The sequence below is a fragment of the Carcharodon carcharias genome, chromosome 8 (assembly GCF_017639515.1).
Source record: "Carcharodon carcharias isolate sCarCar2 chromosome 8, sCarCar2.pri, whole genome shotgun sequence".
NCBI lineage: Eukaryota > Metazoa > Chordata > Chondrichthyes > Lamniformes > Lamnidae > Carcharodon > Carcharodon carcharias.
The window spans coordinates 174,526,015-174,534,023 of NC_054474.1; the positions used below are offsets into that span (position 1 = coordinate 174,526,015).

General features: G+C 42.9%; 1 protein-coding gene across 2 annotated transcripts in view; it reads right to left on the reverse strand.

The window, feature by feature from the left end:
- The window catches only part of LOC121280726 (rab GTPase-activating protein 1), a 193,730-nt gene extending 187,720 nt beyond the window's left edge, over window positions 1–6,010 (reverse strand). Inside the window, exon 1 of one of the 2 annotated variants that reach the window (XM_041192852.1) lies at window positions 5,919–6,010. The gene's annotated coding sequence lies outside the window, so the exon portion shown is untranslated. The remainder of the gene's footprint in view (window positions 1–5,918) is intronic. The other variant, XM_041192855.1, reaches the window with a different exon arrangement.
- Window positions 6,011–8,009: the final 1,999 nt, after the last annotated feature.

Here is an 8,009-nt window from a genome sequence, read left to right on the forward strand (position 1 = left end):
GAACTGAGATGGATAGGCAGGTAATGTTGTGCCACTGGCCATGTGCATGTTTACCAGCACCATTTGGCCCCCGAGCAATTTTTTGGGAAGATTGGGAGTGGAATGGCTGCTCCTTAAGAAAAGGCTATTGATCAGAGGCTAACTGGGGTTTTCCTGTCAGCCGGCAAGCCTCCAGTGTCATCAGGAACAGGCTAGCTGCCTACAGGCAGTCTCCGGTGGTAGATTGGGGGCCTCGACTCTAGGACGCCTATAAGGCTACCCTGCAGGCCAACAAATGCCTATCTGGCCACAACTGCAGCCTCAGGCAACCTTGCGCTGAGAAGGTGCCTCAAGGTGGGGACATTCCCTCCTTCTGTTACCCGCAATGTGCAGGCCAAAGTTCCTTTTGTTCTGGAGGGCCTATATTGGGTTTCAACTTCAAGAGCCCACTACCATCCGTAATTGGCGGGCGAGCACTTCCTCTGGCAACAAATTGGCCAACTGAGGCAGAATGTCTGGTTGCTGTTCCTGATAGAATACAAGGTCAGGGCCCGCATTTGACCCCAGCATCGGTGTACCCACTCAAAAATGCAAAACTCTGCCCCAAGTATCCACACATGTACAGTTAAACATGAAAATCTGGACATTGCTGTCAGGGGGTACCCCATTCCTCCACAGGGTGTGTTGCACACCTTTGTCTATCTCGACAAGTTATTTGAGGGAAAATGTTTCCCCTGGCTGGGGGTTCTAGAACCACTTGACACAATCTCAGAATAAGAGCTATTTAGGACTGAGATGAGGAGGAATGTCTTTACTCAGAGGGTAGTAAATCTCTGGAATTCTCTACCCAGAAGATTTTGGAGGTTCAATCATAAAGTATATTCAAGACAGAAATTGATAGATTTCTAAATAGTAAAGACATCAAGGGATATGGGGGTACTGCAGGGAAAAAGGCATTGACGTAGAAGATTAGCCATGATCTAATGGAATGGTGGAGCAGGCTTAAGGGGCCAAATGGCCTACTCCTGCTCCTATTAATGTTGCTATTTTGCAGTCTTTGCCAGTAGACATGGCACTGAGATTAATGCAATTATGAACTTGGGGTGCTTGTCCACTAGCTGCCCACTAAAGACAGCAAAACAAGTTAAGGTTGGTGCCTTCTGGCATAAGTCAGTTCTTAATAGTGTGATGAGTGATACTTATTGCAGGACAACATCTCTGGGCTTGAAAACTAAATTTAAAGTCTGGAGACTCATTCCATCAGAAGATAATTAGTGTTGGAGATTTAGAAAAGCATTCTCCTTTACCAATCTCATGATATTGTAATCCAAAACTAATTCTAAGAACATTGAACATAGCTTTCAGTGTTTTCTATTAAATATTCCCCCTTTACCCCTTAGCATCATTCCCCGCATGCAATGGATATATTACTCCCCACCTTGTCATCTAAGTCATTACTTAAGTCGTGTAACTTCTGTGGAGTAGCAATGAGCCATTAGGCCCTCAAGCAATCTAACCATTTTATCATGAGTGAACCTAGATCATAAATATCTGTGGTCTATTCAAAGTGGCATCATCACATTACTATCTTGACCTGTCATACCACATGATGTAGTCGAGACCAAGCCATATTTTTACCATCGTAACCCAGGAACCCTGTGGCCTGTTTTAGCATTATTCCTTCCTTTCTCCAATGAAAATTGTTGTGTACCACCTTTAGCTCATAGCTCCCAGAGGGTTCAGGAGATTCCAGTTTAGATTTGTGTCGTGCTTGCAGTCTCCTCCAAGAAATATTCTCTAGATTAGGAGCTGATCTGCTTCTTCCTTTCTCATGGTTAGAAGCAAATCTCTTCTTCAATATGGCCAGTTACAAAGGGCTGCCCACAGTTAACGTGATTTCCCACCATGCAGATTAAACCAGTTTTTCTACTGGAGTTCGAGCCTAAACATCCAAAGTGGTTTTCTTGAACCTCCTGCAACATGGCCTCCAATATGCAGGTTCATAGGGAGAAATGCAGGCCACATATCTTTGTAGCGAATACCAATACCACTACAATGTATTCCTTAATAGCGAGCAGCAGCCTCTTAATTACTACTGCTTCACAAGGTTTTATGGTCCCAAACAGAGGCTATGCTCTCTGGACAAATTTTTCATATGCCAATAACCAATTCAAATTAGGGAGAGAGTCTCCTCACAAAAGTTACCATGGCCTTCCCTAATCCAAACTCTGTTTGCAAAGGATTAAAGGGTAAAGATTCAATGATGTTATCAGACAGATAGTCTATGAAATTTGTAAGTGAGACTCTGGGCGATATTACTCCTGCAGAGTAAATCAAAGATGCCCAGGAGGACTGCATTGCTCATCATGCATCGCCAAAACAGATGAATGGTCATTTATATCTTTGCTGTTTGTGGAACCTTATTGTATGCAAATTGGTTGCCATGTATCCTTACAATTACATTTTAAAATAACTTCACTGGTTGTAAAGTGCTTAGGCCATCAATGATGTCTTAAAAGGCATTATAAGTGCAGGTTAGACAATAAAAGCAGCAAATGACAATTATTTTCAACATCAGGTTAAAAAATTTGTTGAAAACCCCAATTTGACAAGAATATAAAATGTAAACCATTCCTTAGTAAAACAGTGTTAAAAATCTTTCAGAAGTACCTTTAGTGAAGAATTGTAAGAAACTGGTTAAGAGCAGTACATTAAAAAGTCAGAATAAGGATAGTGTATTTTTCTGTTCTTCTAGTTCATACCTTCAGTAATTCAACTCACTCAGCTTAGCATCCAACTACATTTTGGAAATCCCTAATGTCTTTGATTTCACAATATTGCTTGGTCAATCATTTCCAGTAATCCATTACCCTTTGAGTAAAGACATTTTAAAGATTTGTCCTCTTGTTCTATTATTCCATCCATTCCAGCTCAGAGGTAGTGGTACAATTGGTGCATCCTAACAATATATTACTTATGACATGCCTTATATGTGATGATTAATGACTCTGAATACATCAATAAACAAATAGGAATGGTTTCATAAAAACACAACACCTCATTTATTTGTTTCATTTTCTATTCAGGAAACTCTAACAATAACCAAACAAATGTGCCTTCAAGGAAAATATTTCAGCTTTTTTGTACTCTTTATAAAGTTGCTCAGCACAAAGAAATTGCACAGCACCCTGACAGCTATCTGCAGTAATGAATAGGTATGGCAAAACTTATTTGCACGCCAGATTTCCTTTCACTGGGAGTTTGGTTGTGGGATAATTAAATCTACAGTATTCCACAAAGTTTTTTTTTGGAGAATGGAAGCTTAAAAAAGTGCCAAACTCTGATTTTTTTTTCCCACCCCATTTCCCTTATCTCCCTGCGTGAACTGCTTTAGGTGGGCAGTTTGGGGAGGGAGCTGAGAAAGGATCAATAACAACCCAACCCTGAACTAGCATGGCAATAACTGGTGGATGATGAAATTTTCTTCCCCACTTCAGGAACGTGTCAAATCTGTTTTGGAGTTGTTGATCTACCCTGACCAAACCTGTGCTGCACCCGGTAGCAAGTTCTCAGATAGGCAATTGCATCCCGGTGTAGTTTGAGGTTATGTATGGATCCCCCACCCATATGGATGGTGGGTAGTTATCTGCCTCGACAGCCTGAGTCAGGAGAAAGCCTTTGACAGAATATCGCACACCAACACGATGGATGTGCTGTCCAAAATGGGGTTTGAGGAAGAAATCCGCAATTGGATACAACTGCTGTAGGCAAATATCAGTAGTGCCGTTTCAATCAATGGGCGGGATTGGAAAGCTCTCTGATCAAAACCGGAGTCAGGTATGGCTGCTCTGTCTCCCATCCTGTTAGTGTATTGTATTGAACATTTTGCCAAGTCCATCAGATGTAGGCATAAGAGGGCTGACAATCCCAGGCAGTGGAGGCACTCGGGTCAAAGCTCTCCCTGTACATAGACAACGTCACCGTCTTCTGCTTGGATCAGTTTTTGGTGTACATATACATATGCCAGTAAGCATCTGCAACTAGTTCAAATGGGCCTCGGAAGTCACGGTAAGTAGTGACAAGAGTGAGGCCATATTCTTTGGGAACTGGGCCAACTGATCCTTTGTCCCCCATCACTGTTAGTCAGACTACCTGAAGGTGCTGAGGGTATGGTTCTCAGTGGGACCAGGACATGCACTAAAAACTGGAAGGAGCGAGTAGCTATGGGTAAAACAAAATCTGGGCATTTGGGAGTGACGTTCCCTCTCCATTCCTGGTCATCAGGTGTGAAGCACCCTCGGTGTTGCTGCACATGGCACAGGTTCTGGCTCTTTCCTCACTTCTGTGCCTGGCGGTCACCCAAGCCATTTCCCCACTTTATCTGAAGGATGAAAATGGACTGTGCTTGTAGGGAAATTATGTACAAGCCTCCAGGTAAAGGGGGGGGCAAAAAATGTACCCAACATCACTGTCATCCTGGTGGCCACCTTTGTGTGTGGCTGCATCAAGCTGTGCATTGACCCTCGATACGTAAATGTCACTAATCGGCCCTGGTGTTGCGAAGGGTGGGCCTGGACACATTGCCATAGAATGCGTCAAACAGTTAGACCACTATTCCCTCATGGAAGAGAGTTTATGCAAAAAACACCTTTAACCACAAGTCCATCAAGCAGTGGTCCATATGTAACATCCTTGAGACCCTGCAGGAAAAGGAGATGGTAGATCCTACTGGATGGTTTCCTAAGCAGACTATCAAAGGCATTTGGCAAAATGCCTCATGACCAGAACTTTCAAACAAGTATCAGGACATAGCTTGACTGGTGACAAAAAGAAAGGACCTCCTTGTCTCATCCACCCTCCACAGGTTGCCCTTGAGGTGGCTGTGGTGGGGAAGGGATCGTTGGTTACCTTCTGTTTTAATGTGCCTTCGCAAAGGAGGAGAGAGATGCAGTGGTTCTTCTTGAAGTTCATCCTGAGCAGCTCCGTGGTGCAGGACTCTGTGCTCGATGGGCTGTTCCATAAACATCAACTGCGACTGGAGGATCACGAATTCAGTGAAAGAAACTCTTTGATCTGCCTGGAACTCACTGGTCTTCCAGTGCAAAGAGCTGTCCTTGACCAAGTGTTTCAGGTTGCAGCCTGGCACGTTCCAGGATTATGTGCTGAGAGATGCACTGAGGCGGCTGTCCCAAACTTTAGAGGTGCAATGGGAAAAGTTGACTGTTTAAGGCCTTTTAGCTATAACAGACTGAGGGGCTGGAAACTGATAGGACTCCTTGTGCTCAATGCCTGATATGGAATGTATATTGTGAATATCAAGAGTATTAAAATTGTACGTGCTCACCACATGCAGTATGGTGAAAAGTTGAATATTATTGCACTGTAATTTTCAATTTGAAATTTTAGTAGTGTACTTCTACAAATGCGATGAATAAACTACATTTTGGCGGGGGTGGGGGGAATCACTATTTGATGCCTCTCCAGAAGCAATCAGTTGAGGTGAAGGAAGTTTAGCATTTTTTTTTTAACAATTCCTTATATGCATTCCAACTAAAACTAAAATCACATCCAAGCATGTTTTATAAACTATAACCAAGGTATTCAAGCACTGTGAAATGTACTCTCTCGCACTTTTACATTGATACACAGGAAAATATCGCTGTCATTGCACTAACTGAGGATGTGGTTTAAAGACAAGCCTGTAAGAACTTGTTTTTTAAAGCTGCTGCCAACTAGATGAAAGGTCAAAAGCTTGGTACCTCAGTGTTATCTTTGTTACAAGGAACCTCGTTAAGCTACTAATTTACTTAGCACCGACAGTCAAACCAGCTTTATAAGAGAATGAGTTACACTTTGGACATTTTTTTAAAAACAAGGTTGTGAGAAACAAAAGTTCATCTTAAACACAAAAGATTCAGGGAGAGGCAGCACATTCTTACCAGTTTGTTACCAAGTAAGTTAACATGGGCAGTATCGAACCTCCAACTGGAAGAGCGGTAAAGGCTCCACTTCAGACTCCATCTGGTCCAGGCTAGAAACAATTGACAATAGATGGAACTAATGACTCACCTTTTGAAGTCACTTCCTCAGTCAATTCCTCCCCTCCCCCTTGCTTTAATTGTATTCATCAGCATGTTTTAAAGTGCTCTCGTTGGCTCTGCATTGCTAACTCTTTTGTCATTTAATGTCTCCTGTCTGCTGCCCAATCACAGACCTTCCTTTTTGCTCTTTTTCTACCCGCCCCCATTCCTCCTTCTTCAAACCCATTACATTTCTAACTTTTCCCAGTTCTTATGAAAGATTGTCGACATGAAACATTAACTTTATTTCTCAGATGCTACCCAACCTAAAGTATGTATAGAAAAAGTGCTGGAAAAACTCAGCAGGTCTGGCAGCATCTGTGGAGAGAGAAGCAGAATTAACGATTTGAGTCCAATCTGACTCTCCCTCAGAACAGATGCTGAAGAAGAGTCATATTGGACTCGAAACATTAACTCTGTTTCGCTCTCCACAGATGCTGCCAGACCTGCTGAGTTTTTGCAGCACTTTGTGTTTTTGTTTCAGATTTCCAGCGTCTCCAGTATTTTATTTTAATGGTACCTGACCAGCTGAGTATCTTCTGTTTTTATTTCAGATTTCCAGCATCTGCAGTTGTTCATTTTTAATTAGATTACTTCATCATAAATACAAGAAGTAACTGGATAAAGGAAAAAGTTTTGAGGTTTTTTAGAACCTTTCACAAGCAAGTACTTTTGAAGTCTAGTCACTTGCAACGTAAGAAACGTGGCAGACAGAATCTTAGTTTAACATCCCATGACAGTGCAGCACTCCGAATACTGCACTAAAATTTTAGACTAGGTTATGAGCTCAATACTCTGGAGCGGAACCTGAGTGGATGTTAGCAATCATGTGAATGGAAGATGGCATGCTTTTGTAGATGCTGCAGGATCACTCAAATGCAAGATTTTGGGAAGCATGTCACAAGTAATAACGCAGATCAGCTAACTCAGACTTGTACTTTTTAACATTTGGTCCATGCTTTTGGCTCAGATTCCATGATCGGAGTGATTGCATTAAGGATGGTGCCTATACCAAAGAGAAGAGGTAACTGTCATAGTCCGAGAAGATAATATATAGGAGTAGGAGTCGACCATAAAGCCTATCGACCATGCTTTGCCATTCAATATGATCACAGCTGATCTTCGGATTCAACTTCACTTTCCTGCCCGCTCTCCATATCCCTTGATTCTCTGAGACACCAAAAATCTGTCTATCTCAGCCTTAAATATATTCAATGGTGGAGCATCCACAACTTTCTGGGGTAGAGAATTCCAAAGATTCACAAGAGTGAAGAAATTACTCCTCAACTCAGTCCTAAATGGTTGGCCCCTTATAAGGGGATAGGATTTAGTTACCATTTGAAAAGGGTTAATTCTGAATCTGATAAAGTCTGTGGTTGCTTTTGGTTTTGCTTCAGGGAGACAGTTGGACTCAGTGACACAAATCTCCCAGTCAACTTGTTTTGGTTATGTTATTTGGAACCATTTTTTTCCTCCAGAAGACTTTTCAGTTTAAGCTTAAAGGTTGAGGCTGGAATTTTCCACCCCTGCCAGTGGCGGGGTTCATGGTGGGCGGAGAATACAAGGGGATGGGGAAAATAAATTGGTTTACCAATGGCAGGAAGTGACGACAGGAACTTGCAATCCCGACCATCATGGTGGGTTGCCATTCCCACCAAAGGCTGTCAGGAACCCGTTTAGCATCTCCTTAATAGAATTAAAATGAGCATCTGATGGAATTTCCCCCCCACCCCCCACCCCCCAACCCCAGCATGTGATTCGCCCCCACCAGCAGGAGTTTACATGTTGGGCAGACAAGACGGTGGAGGTGGGGGAGTGGGGGGGGGGTGGGGCCAGTTAGACAGGCCAGATTGGGGGTGGATGGGGGTTTGATAAAACCATGGTGCCTTGTAGAGGAGGGTGGTGGGTGGGGAAGAGAGGAGGGAGCAGCGAAGGGGCTATGGGAAAGCA